This window comes from Myotis lucifugus, unplaced genomic scaffold (genome assembly GCF_000147115.1).
Source record: "Myotis lucifugus unplaced genomic scaffold, Myoluc2.0 scaffold_226, whole genome shotgun sequence".
In the NCBI taxonomy this organism is placed as follows: domain Eukaryota; kingdom Metazoa; phylum Chordata; class Mammalia; order Chiroptera; family Vespertilionidae; genus Myotis; species Myotis lucifugus.
Window position 1 is genome coordinate 328,134 of NW_005871274.1, and position 16,522 is coordinate 344,655.

The following is a 16,522-nucleotide window of genomic DNA, read 5'->3' on the forward strand; positions in this document are numbered from 1 at the left end:
GGGCCTGAGCCCAAGGGAAGCGCCCCCCGCCCTCCGCCTGTCATATAAGCCCCCAGGTTCTGGAGGCCTGGGAGAATCTAGGGGAACCGTTGAGGGGATTTGTCTTAGAGCAGAAGGCTTGGAGACCCAGGCTTTACAACTGGGGGTGAACTCCCGATAGGCCACGCAGTTCAACTTTGTGTGCGCGGCCACAGCCTCCCTGGACAGACAGACCGGCCTCCTGTGGCCCCGGGGAGGGGTGGGGGCCTGGGGTAGAGGTGTTCCTGGGGACGGCCGTCTTAGAACATCATGTGTTGTGCTCAGGAGCCTTGAAATCGAAAGCCCCGAGCCGGCCTGGTCACAGCCCTCGCACATAAATACCACCAGGGGGGATTTCCCACGGAATTTTGGGCAACCACTCAAATGTTTCATTTCCCATTGTTTGCCAGCCCCTCTTGGAGCCTCAACTGTCAGAGCCGCAGCAAACACAGGCTGCTTTTCCCCCAGGATCCCGCGGCGCTCGCTCTCACTTCCTCTCCACGCTGGGAAGCTGGAGTTGGCAGGATGTGATCCGCTCAGCCGCTCAGGCCCGGCCCGCCAGGGAATAGGGTCTGTTAGGCAGCTAGTGAAGCAAGTCGGCGGAGGGAATACCCACTCCACCCAGCCCACCCCGTGGGGGGGGCGCGGCTCCCCACCATCCCCCTGCTTGTCATTATAATCATGGCGACTAATAATTGTACGTATAGGAAGAAACCCCTCCACAAACCCAGAGCACGTGGCCCAAGTATTATACGCAGCTGTGAATTTTTCACTTTTTAAGATATAAATTCGAATCACTTTTGTCCAGACCCAGCAGGTTTTAATGGGATTCTAAGTTGTATTCCATCCATCTGGGTTTAGAGAAGATCATTTTTATTGATTGATTGAAAACATCTGTTTTAGGCATGCCCTGGGCTGGGCATTTGGGGGACCCAAGCAGGAATAAGGTGAAGCTGCCCATGGAGAGGTAGAGATTTCGAGGCCTCGTGGGGGTACAGGAGTGAATGGAAGTTTATTCCGGGGATGTAGGTCTGAGGGGTGAGGAGGAGCGGCCAGGTGGCCAGGTCTGTGATCTGTCACCAGCTGGTCCTGCCGCAAGGCTGGGCCCCTGTGAAGGAGCCTGATTCTGTGAAATAAGGAAAAAGTGAAGAGACTGGACACATCCTTCACCAGGCCCTTACCCTCTGCATGACAGAGGGTGCCCTAGGGATGCATTTATTCATGTAGCCATTCATTCATTCATTCATTCATTCATTCATTCATCCATTCATCCATCCATCAAAGCCACAAACAGTTACAGGTTTCTTTAGAATGTGCCAAGTAGAGGCTATGTGCTGGGGAAACGGTGGTGATCCAAATCAACCTGGTGCCTTTCCTCCCAGCGTTTCCATCCCAGCGGGGCAGGCAGCCATTCAACAAATACCTTCGTCAAATAGAAAGGAAACACACAGCACAATAAAAAGCCATGGGGTGTCCATATGAGAATCTGCCCGCCCCTCCTTCACCGATCTCCCCCTTTATACCAAGTGCCGTGGGGGCTACAAAGTTGGGTCAACGCACCTTGTGCAGGAAAAGCCCGAGGACCGGCCAGAACTCCCGACAGAGGGGCCTCCGGTGATGACCACGTTCCCGGCACCTCTTACACCCACGGGCACTCTGGAGCCTGGCTCCGATGCCTGTTTTTACAGACAAAAAGGGACGCAGACAGAGTGGCCATTTTCTGTTCCTAAAGCTGCACTGTGTGTGTCAGTGTGAAGGCAACGAACATGCGAAATTCCACCCAGAAGGGAAACAGAAGATCCTGAGACAGAAAGTGGAGATGGGGGAACTTTTAACACAGGGCACAGATTCCAACGCGCATCTCTTCAAGGGAGCCCCTTTCCTCTCCGCCTCTGCGTGTGTGGGCCGTGGTCGGCCAGGGTGAAGCCACCACAACTGACAGGTATCAGCTCCTCCCATGTCCCAGGCATCACAAGGGTCTTGGGAGGGTGGTATTAACGCTTCCATTTTCCAGGTGAGGAGGTCGAATCCCTGGCCACACACAACTAGACGGTAGGGAAGCCAGAATCGCCACTCTGTCCATCGGATCCCGGGACCTGTGGAGCTTCTGACACCCAGAGCTGCCTGGGGGTGGGGTGAGGTGGGGGCCTAGGGGTCCTGCCTGCAGGACGCTGGGGGAGGCGTCTTGGGGAGGCCGGGCCCTGGGCTGCAGCCGCAGGCTGCGCAGGATTCCGGCCCAGCCCGCCCCCTTTTTAATAAGGTGGCATCCCTGACAGACACACTCTTGTCCTTTTCCTGTGCTGGCCATCGGAACACAATAAATAAAGTCTTAGAGTAACGTGACCTGGGCCAGGCAGTAAATGATGGCACTGTCAGTGGTACACGACTGTTGAAACAAACACAGACTGTAATCATCGTGCCGAACGGGGAGAAAGACATTTGGCAAATGAGATTCCATTTTCACATTGGTTTGTGCTGAGCATATAAATTTCCTGCAGGCCGGCCAGCGTTGGGGATGTGTAATTGATTGCCTGCATTATAATAAACAAGCCGTGACAGGTGATCATTCATCATATTCCGCCGAACGTTCCAGCACACCAGACACAGGGAGAGGGGCCGCGGGGCCGGGAGAGGAGAGGAGAGGAGAGAGGAGAGGAGTCGCCTGGGGGCGGGGAGGGGTCGGCAGGACCCGGCATTCCCGACGGACGGAAAGCTGGGCCAGGGGCGGAGGAGAGGATCCGCAGCGCGGCTCGGGGGAAGTGAAAGCAATTACTATAATTCTTTTGATTATCTAATTTGTTCTCTCTGGTGTTCGTTAGCTGACCCTCCCCCACCCACTCCAGCAGAGGTCCCCCTCGGGGACACGGGGAGGCGCGGAGACGGCTCCTCCCAAGATTGAGGGGCCGAAGGGGAAAGGCGAGGCGGGGGAGGGGCTGCGTCTCCTTGTAACCCGAGTAGACACCCTCAGGAGGGTGTATGTGTGTGTGTGTGTGTGTGTGTGTGTGTGTGCGCGCGCGCGCGCGCGCGTGTGTGTGCAGGACTCGGCTTCTCTTTTGCACTAATGTCTCTAATCAGATGGATAGGAACCAGTCTCATTAAATAAAAAAAAATAATAATTTAAGGGTGTTTGGAAAAAAATCAGCGAAAGTTCCTTTTATTGGAGGAAAGGACAGAATCGGAGTTGGCAGCGGTCCGCTCCAGAAGCCGGCAGCCGGCCGGATGGTGCTCGCTCCCCTGTCCCCGCCCAGCCTCCCTCTGCCCTTGGCTGGGGGCTGGGGGTCGAACGGGAGCAGGTTGGGAAGCGCCCTCCTCTCCAAGCGTCAACCAGACAGACGGGAGCGGAAGCACGTGGGCACGTGAAGGGCAGAAAGACAAACCGAGAGCCCTCCGCCAGCACGCGCATTCAATAAGCACTTAATTATGCAAAAGCCAGGCCCTCCCCGCGGTGGGGGCGGCGGGCACTGGGAGGGACTCCTCTCGACGAGGCTCCCCAGTTCTCACCCTGCCCACTTCCAGCCCTCCCGCCCCCACCCTTCAAGCACCTTCGCATCCCCTCCCGGATACCAGACCCCGACCAGGGAGCGGGGCGTGGAGGGGACACGGCCCGCGCTAACATAGGGGGCGGGGCCTGGGCGGGGCTTGTTCGGGGGCGGGGCCCGCGCTGGAGGGGGCGGGGCAAGTACAGAAGAAAGACTAAGGCAATGGGGGACTTCACTGCTTCCAAGGGTCCTCTGCCTTGTTATCAAAGCGTGAACAACTGTAATCTATTACCGTTGAGATTATTGTCAAGTCACCGTTTTGGGGGAGGATCTTTCCAAGGCGCCTCCCTTCTAAAAGCAGCAGCCCTGGGTGGTCTGTGTTCTCTTTGGAAAGTTTACAAGTCGCGCTCTGGCCAGGTGGCTCGGTTGGAGTGCCGTCCGGTGCACCGGTCCACCAAAAGGTTGCAGGTTTGATTCCCAGTCGGGACACAGACCTAGGTTGCAGGTTAGACGCCATTGGGACACATATGGGAGGCAATCAATAGCTGTTTCTCACATCAATGTTTCTCTCTCTTTCTCCCCCCCTTCCTCTCTAAAAATCAATAAAAGCGTATCCTTGGGTGAGGATTTAAAAAAAAAGATTAAAAAAAAAAGATGAACAGCCCTAGCTGGTGCGGCTGAGTGGATAGAGCATTGGCCTGCAGACTGAAGGGTCCCAGGTTCGATTCTGGTCAAGGGCACATGCCCAGGCTGCAGGATCAATCCCCAGTAGGGGGCATACAGCAGACAGCCAATCAATGATTCTCTCGCATCATTGATGTTTCTATCTCTCCCTCTCCCTTCCTCTCTAAAATCAATAGAAATATATTTTTTAAAAAAGATTAACGAGTTGTTTGGGTCTCTCAAGAATACAGGGAGATAGCTAGGACAGATGCTGTTGTCTGATACATTTATTTCTTCACATCTCCCCACAACCACCTATGAAGTAGGTCTTACGCTCCCGATTTTACAGGGGAAGAAACTGAGGCACCAAAAAATGAAGTTATTTGGTCGAGATCTGGAAGCAAGAAATATTGAAAAAATTAAATCCAAGAGTCTTCTCCCAGTATGCTTTTCCACACACTTTCTTCCCCCAAACCCCATAACTAACTGCACACACATATCTGAGGGAGCAGAGTTGAGTCTCTTTGGAACGGTGGTGTAGCCAATCCCTCACCAAGCCCTCTTGTTTTTACATCCACCTATTGCTCAAATCTGCCCACTCCTTTCCACCACCACTGAGCCCCTGGTCCAAGACCTCTCTCTCTGCATCATGGCTCCCACCTGCCCTCTGCTCCCCTGTCTAACACTGTTGCCCACTCCCATCCATGCTCTGCCAGTAGCCAGGATGACCTGTTCACTGTTCTCAGCAGGAGAGCACTGTCCAGACCCTTCACCTGATGGTTTGGCCTCCTTAGCTCCATCTTTTAAAGAATTATCCCCCTCTCTTCTCTCCCTCTCCCTTCCTCTCTGAAATCAATAAAAAATATATTTTTAAAATTATCATTATTATTATTATAGTGAGATACACATAACATAAAATTTACCATGTTAACCATTTCAAAAATGTTGTTATTGATATTTTTTAGAGAGAGAGGAAGTGAGAGGGATAGAGAGAAACATCATCGATCAACTGCCTCCTGCACACTCCCTACTGGGTATCAAGCCCACAACCCAGGCATGTGTCCTGACCGGGAATCGAACCAGTGGCCTCTTGGTTATGGGTTGATGCTCAACCACTGAGCAACACTGGCCAGGTGCATGTTAACCATTTTATTTATTATTATTACTTTAAAAAGTCTGTATTGTTGAAAGTATTACATAGGTCCTCCTTCTTCCCGAATAAACCTCTTCCAGCCCACTCCATCCTCCCCCCACCAAGTCCCTCACCACCCAATTGTCTGTGTCCACAGATTATGCATATATGCACACAAGTTCATTGGTTGATCTCTTCCCATCCACCCTCCCCTGCCTTCCCTCTGAGGTTCAACAGTCTGTTCATGCTTCTATGTCTCTGGGTCTATTTTTGATTATCACTTTATTTGATTAACTAGATTCCACATATGGGTGAGATCATGTGACACTTATCTTTCTCTGACTGGCTTATTTTGCTCAGCATAATACTCTCCAGGTCCATCCATACTGTTGCAAATGGTAAGAGTTCTTTCTTCTTTATTGCCGAGTAGTATTCCATCGTGTAAACATACCATAGTTATTTTTATCCATTCATTTTGCTGTTTCCAAGTCTTAGCTATTGTAAATTGCACTACTATGAACATAGGGGTGCATATATTCTTTCTGATGAGTGTTTGGGTTTTGTAGGATATATTCCTAGAAGTGGGATGACTGGGTCAAAGGGGAGTTCCATTTTTAATTTTTTGAGCATGTTAACCATTTTGAGGTGTAGATTCACACTGTTGTGCAAGCATCACTACTCTCAAGTCCAGAACCTTTTTATCACCCCAAACGGAAACCCCTTACCCATTAGGAGTCACTTCACATTCTGCCCTCCCCGCCGCCTCTGTCCACCACAGCCTACTTTCTATCTCTATGGATTTGCCTCATCTGCATACTTGATATAGATGGACTCCTACAATATGTGGAATTTTGTGACTTCTTTCACTTAGTGTAATGTTTTTAATGTTCATCCATGCTGTAGCATGTGTCAGGGCTCCATTCGTTTTTCTGGCTGAATAATATTCCGTTGCAGGAATACACTGCATTTAGACTATCCACTGGTGAACATCTGGGTTGTGTCCAACTTTGGGCTGTTATAAATTGTTATAAATCGTGCCCCGATGACCATGTGTGTACAAGTTTTTGTTTGAACATCCGTGTTTCATTCTTGGTATATACTTAGGAGTGGAGTTGCTGGGCCATGTGGTCATTCTGTGCTGAACTCGTTGGGGAACAGCCAAGCTGTTTCCACAGTGACGGCAACATTTTACACTCTCACTGGCAGAGCAGAAGGGTTCCAATTTTCCACGTCCTTGCCAACACTTGTTATTTTCCATTTTCCATCTTTTAATTCTCTCCCCATCCCTACCCCTACCCCCCTTACTATTCTGGCCTTTTGCATCCTCAAATATACCACTTTCTCTTAAAAGGGGCCTTTACATATACAGTGACTTCCGCTTTTGCTCCTCTCCACAGCTAAGTCACATCCCCCTCAGGCCCAACGCCTTCCTTTCATAGCCCTGACTCCGTTGCAAATGCACATTTCCTTGTGTGATTAGTGATTAATGTCCATCTTCTTGACTTGGCTATAGCCTGCCCCAGGCAGGGACAATTCTTCGTTTGCTGTCCGCTGTGTCCCCACCCTCAGCATGGTCCCAGGTAAATTCTTGGTGCTCCATCAATGTGTGGCGAAGGACAGATGAACAATGAATCAGATCCAAGTGTGGGTCCCACCTCCTTGTGAATTTTCCTTTTCTTTTGTTCCTTGCTCGGTGGAGTTGGCCGACCTCAATAAATTAAGAACTGAAAACCCTGCTTTGTCCCTAAGACTCTGGCGGCTGATGGGATTCTGGTTGGGGATTAATACTCACTAATGTCCCCCTTCGGAGCCAGGGTGGCCCGGCAGGGGAGTTAAGCCTTGTGTGGGAATTGTGTCGATTCTGCCCTGCAGGGCTGCTGAAGGTTTAGGAACTCGAAATATATTTGCTTGGTGTAAACATGACCCTTAGCATGACAGGGTGATCCCTGTGTTTGCCAAGCCATTAATTTTTATGTAATAACAGCGACCACAGCCCACCGCATTTCTCCCCCATTCTGAGTCGTTCTTAAGGTCAGATCCGTGGGATTCTGAGAGACAAAAACCTCATAAACTAGAAGGTAGCGGTGAGTTCTCTGTGTTTACAGCTCAGCTCCTACACGCAGCTCCAAGGAGCTGAAAAGGGAGGATTAAAAACTCATACAGCGACTTTCTTCTGAGGAACTCCAAATGCTTCCTACGATCTTTATCTTGTGAAAGTCATTAGCAGTCAGATATCACCAGGCCCATCTCGAAGACAGGGAAACAGAGGCCGGGACCCAGGAGGCTGCTCGGCCAGCCCCGCCCCCTCCCCTTAAGGGAGCAGCAGGTTCCGGCCAAGCCCCCCTCCCGCCTGTCTTTGCAGCCCGTGCCCTGGCCATCAGCTTGATTAGGACAATTGATTTATTCATTCTTAGTGGTTGAGGGGCGGTGGGGGGACCAACATGCCATTTGTGTGATATAAATATCTCTGGAAAAAGCTAGAAAACATTGTGTCATACATATTTTCTTAATACCACAGTTTATCACACATGTCCAAGCCCACAGCTCCATCAGCCGAGGAGGGGGGTGGGGAGGGCGGCCCAGCAGAGACTGAGTTCCAGAATCCTCAGTCCCAGCTGACGACCCGCCGGTGGGTTTTTTCCTTTCGTGTGTGGCTCTTGGAGAACCACCTGGAGGGCACAGGAGGTTGGTGTCCGGCCAGAACATCAGGCGGTCGGGAAGCAAGGGTGCCGGGTGTCTGTTCCACTGGCCAGTTCCCAAAGAAAGAGATGGGGATGGTCATTTCCTCACTCCTCGCTCTCCCTGGACTCACAGAAGGATCTGAGTCTCCCACGTGGTTTCTCTTACCTCCGCCCCCGGCCCCTCCCATCCCATCATTAAAAAGCCTTTAATCCCAGTGATTCTACTGTTAGGAATTTAGCCCCCGGAAATAATTAAAGACGAGTAAAAAGGTTTAGTGACGGAGGGTTCCTCACCACAGGTAGACCGTGGTGGAAGGAATGACCTCCCGGGCCAACCAGCCGGAGGGGATTGATAAGTAAATCATGTGGTTTGTCCCCTAAAACCCCGCGCAGATTGGAAAAGAAAGACTGGCAGCTATAGACCGAGGTGTTGTCTTTGGTGTGGGAAGGCCGGTGACTGTTTTCTTTGTAGTGAGTTCTTGTTTGGGGACCATGTGTTTAAAGCCAACTTACGTTTGGTGGGTTCTAACAGACATTTTATGAAACCACTGAGACTGAGACGTCAGAAATGAACGGGAAGGCCCCAGAAGTGAAGGCCCATTGGCGAGTCAGGGTCGGGCGGGAGGCAGCCTGGCCGGGCGGGAGACGGCAGAGGCTGATGCTGAGCAGGACAGTGCATCTGTGGGTGGTGGACGGGCTGTGTATGTTTCGAAAGCCAAGGGGAGGAAAGCACACTGCCTGTGACAGGCAATTGGGAGCCACTGTCGATTCTTAAAAAAGAAAAGACACAGGCCGTTCCAAGTCAGCCCAAGAAGAGACAGTCCAAGAGGGAGGGAGCTGGGAGGGACTCTGACAGCCTCATAATTCTTGTGTGGCAGGATCTCGTTCCATGGGCTCCGGGGCTAAGGGTTTTGAAGAATCACAGAGCTCGGAAGAAGTCTTGCGATTGCTTTCGTGTGATAGACAGGACAACTGCCGCTGGAAGAGTGAAACACATTGTTCCCCGATACACAGCAAGACTGGCCCCAGGGGTCCCTAGTCCCAGCTCCAGGCCTAGCCCACCTCTCTGCTGCTTGATCCCAATTCTGAGATGTTAGCCAAGTGTACAACCTCCTAGGAACGTGGTTGGCAAACCACGGCTCGAGAGCCACATGCGGCTCTTTGGCCCCTTGAGTGTGGCTCTTCCACAAAATACCACGTGCGGGCGCGCACGTACAGTGTGATTGAAACTTCGTGGCCCATGCGCAGAAGTCAGTATTTTGTGGAAGAGCCGGTATTTTGTGGAAGAGTCACACTCTACAGCTCCAGGCCTAGCCCACCTCTCTGCTGCTTGATCCCAATTCTGAGATGTTAACCACGTGTACAACCTCCTAGGAGAACTGAAGACCCTGGTGAGCTTCCTGGAGTTCCACCAAACAGCCCATCTTTTCACCTGTCCATCCGTCTATCCATCCATCCATCCATCCATCCATCCATCTGTCCATCCAACACTCACCAAGCACCTGTGAGGAGAGAGATATGCTAAGGGCTAGAGTGGTGGAGGGGAGATGATGATGGAGATGCTCATCTACATAGTAGATGCTCAGTGAGTGTTTGTGGAAGGGAGGGAGGGAGGGAGGGAGAGCAGGAGGGAAGAACAGTTCCTGCCCTCAGGTTGCTGGAGGTCTAATTTGGGAAACAGATGCAGCCTGCTGTGGGGGTGAAAGCCTTGCTTTCATAGCGATGTGACCTCATGCCACACAGGCCCAGGCAGGACACGTAACGGGACCAAACCAAAAAAGTCGGCTTCTAGCTTCTTTCATAAAATGCATTTAATCTAACTAACAGTTAGTTAGCCCCTAAAATGGGCCGGATTGGGGGGGTGGGGGTGGGGTGTAAAATTGCGACGATTTCTCCCTGGGTCACACATGAAACCAAAATGGACAAGAGGCGAAGGAGGAAACCCTAGGAGTCACCAGACCCAGAAAGGACAAATGTTGTTAGTTTCTTTTTTCTTTACATTTTTTTTTTAATTGTCTAAGTGTCGTTAGTTTCTTGAACAACTTTGACCTCTTTCCCAAACGCCAGCCACTCGGTTTGAGTTTCCCTTTGGCCCACAGGTTCTGGGCCCCATGGCTCTGGCCCATGGGGGGAGGGCCACGCATAAGCCACGGCCAGAGCCTCCGCAGGCCCGCCCGCCCGCCCGCCCGGCTCTGGTTCCCTTTTCCAGTCGTTCAGGCTTCTAGGGCTTTCGACCTCACGTTGCCAAGTGAACATAAATCCAGAGGCCGCAGCGGGCTCTTTGAGGAGCGAGGAGCGGGGAGCCTTTGCCGGGGTGCACGGGGAAGGGCGGGGACGGCGGCCCTGGGAGAAAGTTCCATGTGGTTCCTTTAATCACCGGGTGGAAGGAGAGAGGAGAAAGTTCAAACGCAGCCCCGCCGGCCAGGCCGGGAAGCCAGCTCTGAGCCCCACTGTTTAAGCAACTGCTGTTGGCATCGCCCGGGTTTGTCTTGGCCCAAACCTGTCCTGGGAAACAAGAGAAGCTCACGCTCTTGGAATTCGCTCCCTTAACGATTCACTCAGCAACTTGGCTTCGGTGGACAATTGAAAGAAAGAAAGAAAGAAAGAAAGAAAGAAAGAAAGAAAGAAAGAAAGAAAGAAAGAAGAAAAGCAAAAGAGAAGGCAGGGAAGAAAAGGAAAGGCAAACGCTGGAGCCACTGGCTGAGTGTGCGCCCCCCAAACCCACCAGCCCGGGGGCGGGGGGGGGGCGGGGGGGTGCTGGGCGGTGGAAGGAGAGAGAAGCCTGGGAGACTCCTGGGGAGGCTGCTATGCTCAGGGGCTCCCTCTCCCTGGGTGGGAGTGTCAGGGAGATGGAGGGCAGCCGTCTGGAGGGTCAGGTCCTGAGCTGCTCGCAGGCTTTGAGCAGGGGCCCCGGAGCAACAATGGAAGAGCAGGTGCTCTCAGGCAGTTGTCTCGTACTGAGTGCTTTCCAGGCGCCGCTATGGCCGCACACCCGCGCGTCTCATCCCTCATCTCGTTGGGTCCTGGAAGCTGGGGTGAGGCTTCTGCTCTTGAAAAGTTTGCAGCCTGCCCGGCCGGTGGGGCTCAGTGGTTGAGTGTCGACCTATGAACCAGGAAGTCACAGTGCGAGTCCATGTCAGGGCACATGCCTGAGTTGCAGGCTCGATCCCCTGTGTGGGGCATGCGGGAGGCAGCAGATCAATGATTCTCTCTCATCATTGATGTTTCCCTCTCTCTCTCTCTCTCTCTCTCTCTCCCCTTCTCCCTTCTTCTCTGAAATCAGTAACAATATATTTAAAAAATAAGTTTGCAGCCTAATAGGGGAACGAGACAGCTACACTCCTGAGTATGCAACCTCAAGCATCAAAGACCGAGTAAACTCTTTGTGGGCAAGAGTTGCATTTTTGTGTTTTTACTGTTGTGCCCATAGCGCCCGAAACAGCCTGATAAGCAATGATGATAGCTCGTCAATCCACTGGCCCAGCGCGTGGGCTCAGCCGTCTCAGCTTCTACCTCCCGCCACTAACAAGCCGAGCGGGCTTGGGTGAGTGATGGGTACCTTTCTGTGCCTGGCTTTCCTCATCTGGAAGATGGGCTTCGCAGAACCTTTCTCTCAACGTCGAGACAGGCCAATGAGATGAGAGGAGTGCATGGTCCTGGGCTCATCATAAGGCAACGGGCAGCCCCTGTGGCCCCCAAACCTCTCTTCCCAGGAGATCAACTCTGGGAACCTGCTCTGCATGCTTCACTCCTGGGGTGCAGGTGAGTCACCCCCTGGGAGTGTCTGCACCGGAGCTCACAGCCAAGGAATGGGTTGACGTGGGTCTGTCTGCCCCGTTGGGTGTCGCTGTGACACCTCCGTGGAGAAAGCACTGTCTTGCCCCCGTCGTCCCTCGTGGAGGCCAGGCAGGTGTGCGTGTGGGACGGGGGAAGGGGCACTCCAGTCCCTCGGCCTCCTGCCCCACAGCACGCTGGGGTGGCGGGGGTGATCCGGGAGTGGGGGACGCCTGCCTACCTGCCAGGGATCGCTTCACCCCCGCCCTTCCGCTGACACATTCGCTGGGAGGGTGCCCGTGTCTGCGAGGGCTGGTGAGGACCTGGAGCAGCCTCTGAAGCTCCCCAGCCAACTGCGTGTCATTAAGCGAGGGTGGCAGAGCCAGCAGCGTTCTCCTAGGAAGCAACGCAGCTTCTAAAAGCCCAGCGCTCCGTGCAGCCTGCTCCCGGACCAGGTCAGAACACTGCCCGGGGCTGTTTCCTCTCGGGATGGGTCTGGTTGGCAAGATATTGTTGTAAAGCCAGCATCACCGTCTCCTCTTTCTTCGGCGAGCAGGGTCCTGACCCTGCCCTCGCACGGCATTGTTCTTGCTCCCCAAAGCTGGAGCGAAGGGGTCTGGGAAGGCCTCAGAGGCTGTCCCCTCGGAGAGCCAGGCTCCCGCAGGGAGGGCAGCGTCAGCCTGGAGCCGATGTTGATCGTGTTACCGTGCGGAGTTGGGTACCGTGGGGGCTGAGGAATATTCCCGCTTCCAAACATACTTACCGGCCATTCATTCCTCAGCAGTGGAGCCCTCGCCGTGTGCGAGGGGCTGGGATAATGGCGAACAGGACAGCGCCGCCCCGCCTTCGCGGACTTTATAAGGTCAAGGGGGGAGATCGATACTAAGCACACGAGCAAATGAAGACACAAACCAGTTACAGATTGTTGTAAGTGCTGAGAAGAAAGAACAGATGGCTGGGGAGAGTGGAGGGATATTCTTAGATAAAGTCAAAGAAAAGCTCTCTGAGAAAGTGACATTCGCGCTGAGACCTGGAGGAGGAGGCCGAGCCAGCCCGGGGAAGAGCCAGGGCAAGAATACTCCGCAGCAGCACGTGCAAAGGCCCTGGCGTGGGGAAGGCTTGGCAAGAGCCAGGAGCTGACAGAAGGTCAGGCCCGCTGGCGGCGAATGAATGAGGAAGAGAGTGGCAAGAGATGAGGAGAGGGAGAAAGGCAAGACGCAGGCCCCTGCTGGGGCACAGGGGCCATTTTAAAGAATTTGGATTTGACTTGGGGAGGGGGGGATGGGGAGAGGTGAAATGTACATGGGAGGAGCTCCACATGAGTGTGTTGGATGGATGGGTGGTTTATCAATCGCCTTCCGTTTGGAAGCGTAGGCATCTAAGTCTTCGGCAATTGCCTCCCCATCTGAGTTCCCCCGGACTCATTAGCGCGCTGGCTCGGTTGGCCCTGTTGCATGTATGCCTAGAAACTCGCTGCCTAACTCCACGGGGTCCTGCGTTCTTGTGTTCTCTGGGGATGGCATTCCTCAGAGCACCACGTGGAATCGGATAAAACAGGGCCCTCGAGTCGCGCAGGGGGTCCTGGTCCCAGCCCGGACAGCCACCGGCCGCATGACCTGGGTCTCCGTTTCCCGGTGTACAGTGTACGGAAGGGGCGATGCCCCACCTCCCTCCCAGGGTTGTTGAGAACTTTCAAACTAAGGAAGTGAAAGCACAGTATTTGAACTTGGCAAAGGAGGGTCCCCACCCGGGGGCCTAGGACGGGCTTCAGGGATCGGTGGACCCCCTGGAAGTGGGAAGTATGTGCTGAATGCCTGCACCCACCAGTCAGCGCATCTCTCAGCGGAGAGGATCCAGACCTCTCTCCCCGTCCCTCAGACTCACGGTCCGCCAGAGCTTCCCTGGCCTGGGAGCCACTGTTTACCCGCGGAGTTGCTCTCTTGCTCTGAGATCTATTTAAACACTTGCTTGTTGGTGGCTTGTTTCCTCTCCTGAGTGTAAGCCAATTGGTGGCAGGAGGCTGTCTGCACGGACCCTTCCCTCTCACCTTCCAGTCGTGCCAACCCCTGGCTTCCTAGGGGCCCGGCCCGCCTGGCAGAGATGCCCCAGCCCAGGGCCCCGCCCTCCCCGCTGGGCCCACAGGAGGCCCGGGGCCCGGCTGCACCAGTGGCCGGGGGTGGGTGTAATGAGCAAATCGATGGGTGCTTCTCTTGAGCCAGAGACTGCCTTACTCCTCCCAGGTACTATGACGTCTTAACCCAGATCCACGGCGTCTGCAGGCTGCCCCTCGGGGAGCAATAGCTAATGGGGGGGTTTCTGGCACCATGTGAGGTCCGAGGGGAAGGTGTTCCCGTTTGCGGGAAGAGCAGATGCGAGAGCTTTTAACGTCCACCCCCCCCCACAGAAGGTCGACCCTGGGTGGTTTACGCACGTCTGCGTTCCACACCCCCCAGCACAGCACCCAGCACATACGGGCACTTAACAAAAGCCCAGCCACCCCCACGCCCTCCGGGGATCTTCACGCAGCGCACTCACTCCTAACTGGTTCCCCCACCTCTTCCTGACAAGTAATAAGCTAATGATAGCTTGTGTTGATGTTGCATCTTTCTTCTCAGAAGCTCCAAACACTCGGCTGTCATTCTCTCTTCACCCTCCTTTCTGAGTTAGAGTTAAAAAGTGCGGGTGTTCGACCACCCCTGCCCCCATCCCTCCAACCAAATCTTGGTTGCTTCAAGGATACTGAGGCTAGGAGAGGGACTTCTTTGTCCAAACCTGCAAGTCACAGGCAGGTGGGATGAAGAATAAGGACCCACCAACCCCCTTTTCTCATTTAAATCTGTCCTAACACTATTGAAATTTTTTTTGCCTATAGGCAAAGCAGATCTTCCTAATTCTGCTCCTGTCCCTAGTAACCCCTGGTTCCTCTGGTGTGGGAAAATCCCCTTGCTTAGGAAGATAGCCACAGGGACGAAGAGGTCTCCAACCCTGTGCATGCAGCCAAGTGCTGCCTCCTGGACCAGGTCACTTCAAATGAAGTCCCTCCTACTCCGTACCCGCGAATGGGTGTGAGTTAGGGATTCTGGGGGGCTTGGGTCTGCACGGCCGGCGTTGACGTGTCTACCTTTCTTGGCTTCCGGAACAAAGCCCACAGTGGTGAGAAGCTACACAATGGGAAGAAGTGTGGCCCAGGGAAACCAAGAGGCCTGCTCCCGGCTCTAATGAGCTGAATAACTCAAGGAGAAAGTGAGTTGGGAGTTTCCAGGGACCTCGGTGGCTTCATCCATTAAATGGGTTGACTGTTTGCCACCTTAGGCGCCTCATTAGGAGGCCAGCATCACAAAGCAAAATAATCGATATGAAAGTGCTTTGAAAAAAAATTTGACCTTCTATTGAGGGGCTGCTGCTGAGAATTTGGCGATTCAGGCCGGAGGTAGTCTGCTCTCTGAGCATCGATCGCCCGCAGAATTTCGGAGCCAGAGGGGAACTCGGGCTCACCGGCCTGTCGTTTTCCAGAAGAGACCAGAAGAAGGAAAGTGAGAGTGGTGGGCTGAAAACTACCCCCCAGAGAGCGCCGTCACACCCGGGACCTGGGAATGTGGTCGCACTTGGGAAAAGGGTCTTTGCAGGCTCACATCTAATCGTAGCAGAACGAGCTGACCTCTGGGCGTACGCCAGGCACGCCGCCAAGCACACGCTGGGCGCTTTGTGGGGGTTGTTGGAGTGGGACCCCCAGCAGCCTCCCCAGCCTGACCCTGTTAGTGCCCCACCATCCCGATGGGGACACAGAGCACAGAGAGTTGTGGCTCCTCCAGCTATTACGTGGCAGAGGAGGGGTTTGAACTTGCCCAGAGTCCAGAGCAGATGCTTTTAATTACGCTGCCCGCTCACTAAGTTCCTAAATATCCCTAGAAATAGGTATTCGTAGGCCCATTTTGCAGATAAGAAACCTGAGGTTCTGAGAGCTTTTTTGTTTTGTTTTGTTAATCCTCACCAGGAGATATTTCCATTGATTTTTTTTAAAGAGAGAGTGGAAGGGAGAGGGAGAGACAGAGAGAGAAACATCGATGTGAGAGAGACACGTTGATTGGTTGCCTGCCGCATGCTCTCCGACCAGGGCCAGGGATTGAGCCTGTAACCAAGGTACATGCTCTGGACCATTCAGTTCACAGGCCAACACTCTATCCGCTGAGCCAAACCGGCTGGGGCTAAGAGCTTTTTTTCTGTGACTGGCACTGGGGGTTCGGACTATTTGGCTGCAAAAGCTAAAGGGGCTCCCAAAACTCACTGATCAAGATGAATAGCATGTAGTGCAATATTGTTTTAAACTCAAAATGAACGCCCAAAAGTCCACAATGAACAAAACATCAAAACTTTAAAGGCAGGATTGCACCTTGTACTTGCAACACCTCACCTGCTGCACCGGAATCCCAGTCCTGTCTTCATTTCACATTTTCATAACTTATTTATCCTTTTTTGGGGGCGTTACTTTTCAGTTCTTAGAAATATTGTATTAAACTTTTATTTCTTCTGATTACGGATATGTTTGGCTCGTCCTTAAATTCTGTGCCCTGGCAACTGCCTCACTGACCTCGCCGTATCCGGGCACAGCTGGCATTAACCGAGGGCTCACTCTGCCAGGCCCTCTCCTGGGCTCCTGTCATCCTCCCAACAGTCCCTGGGAGGCACGCCTGATCGCAGCCCCTCCTGCAGACACTGTGGATCAGAGAGGTCAAGAGCTTTCTTTAAGGCCACACAGCGGAGGGGCGGGAACCCAG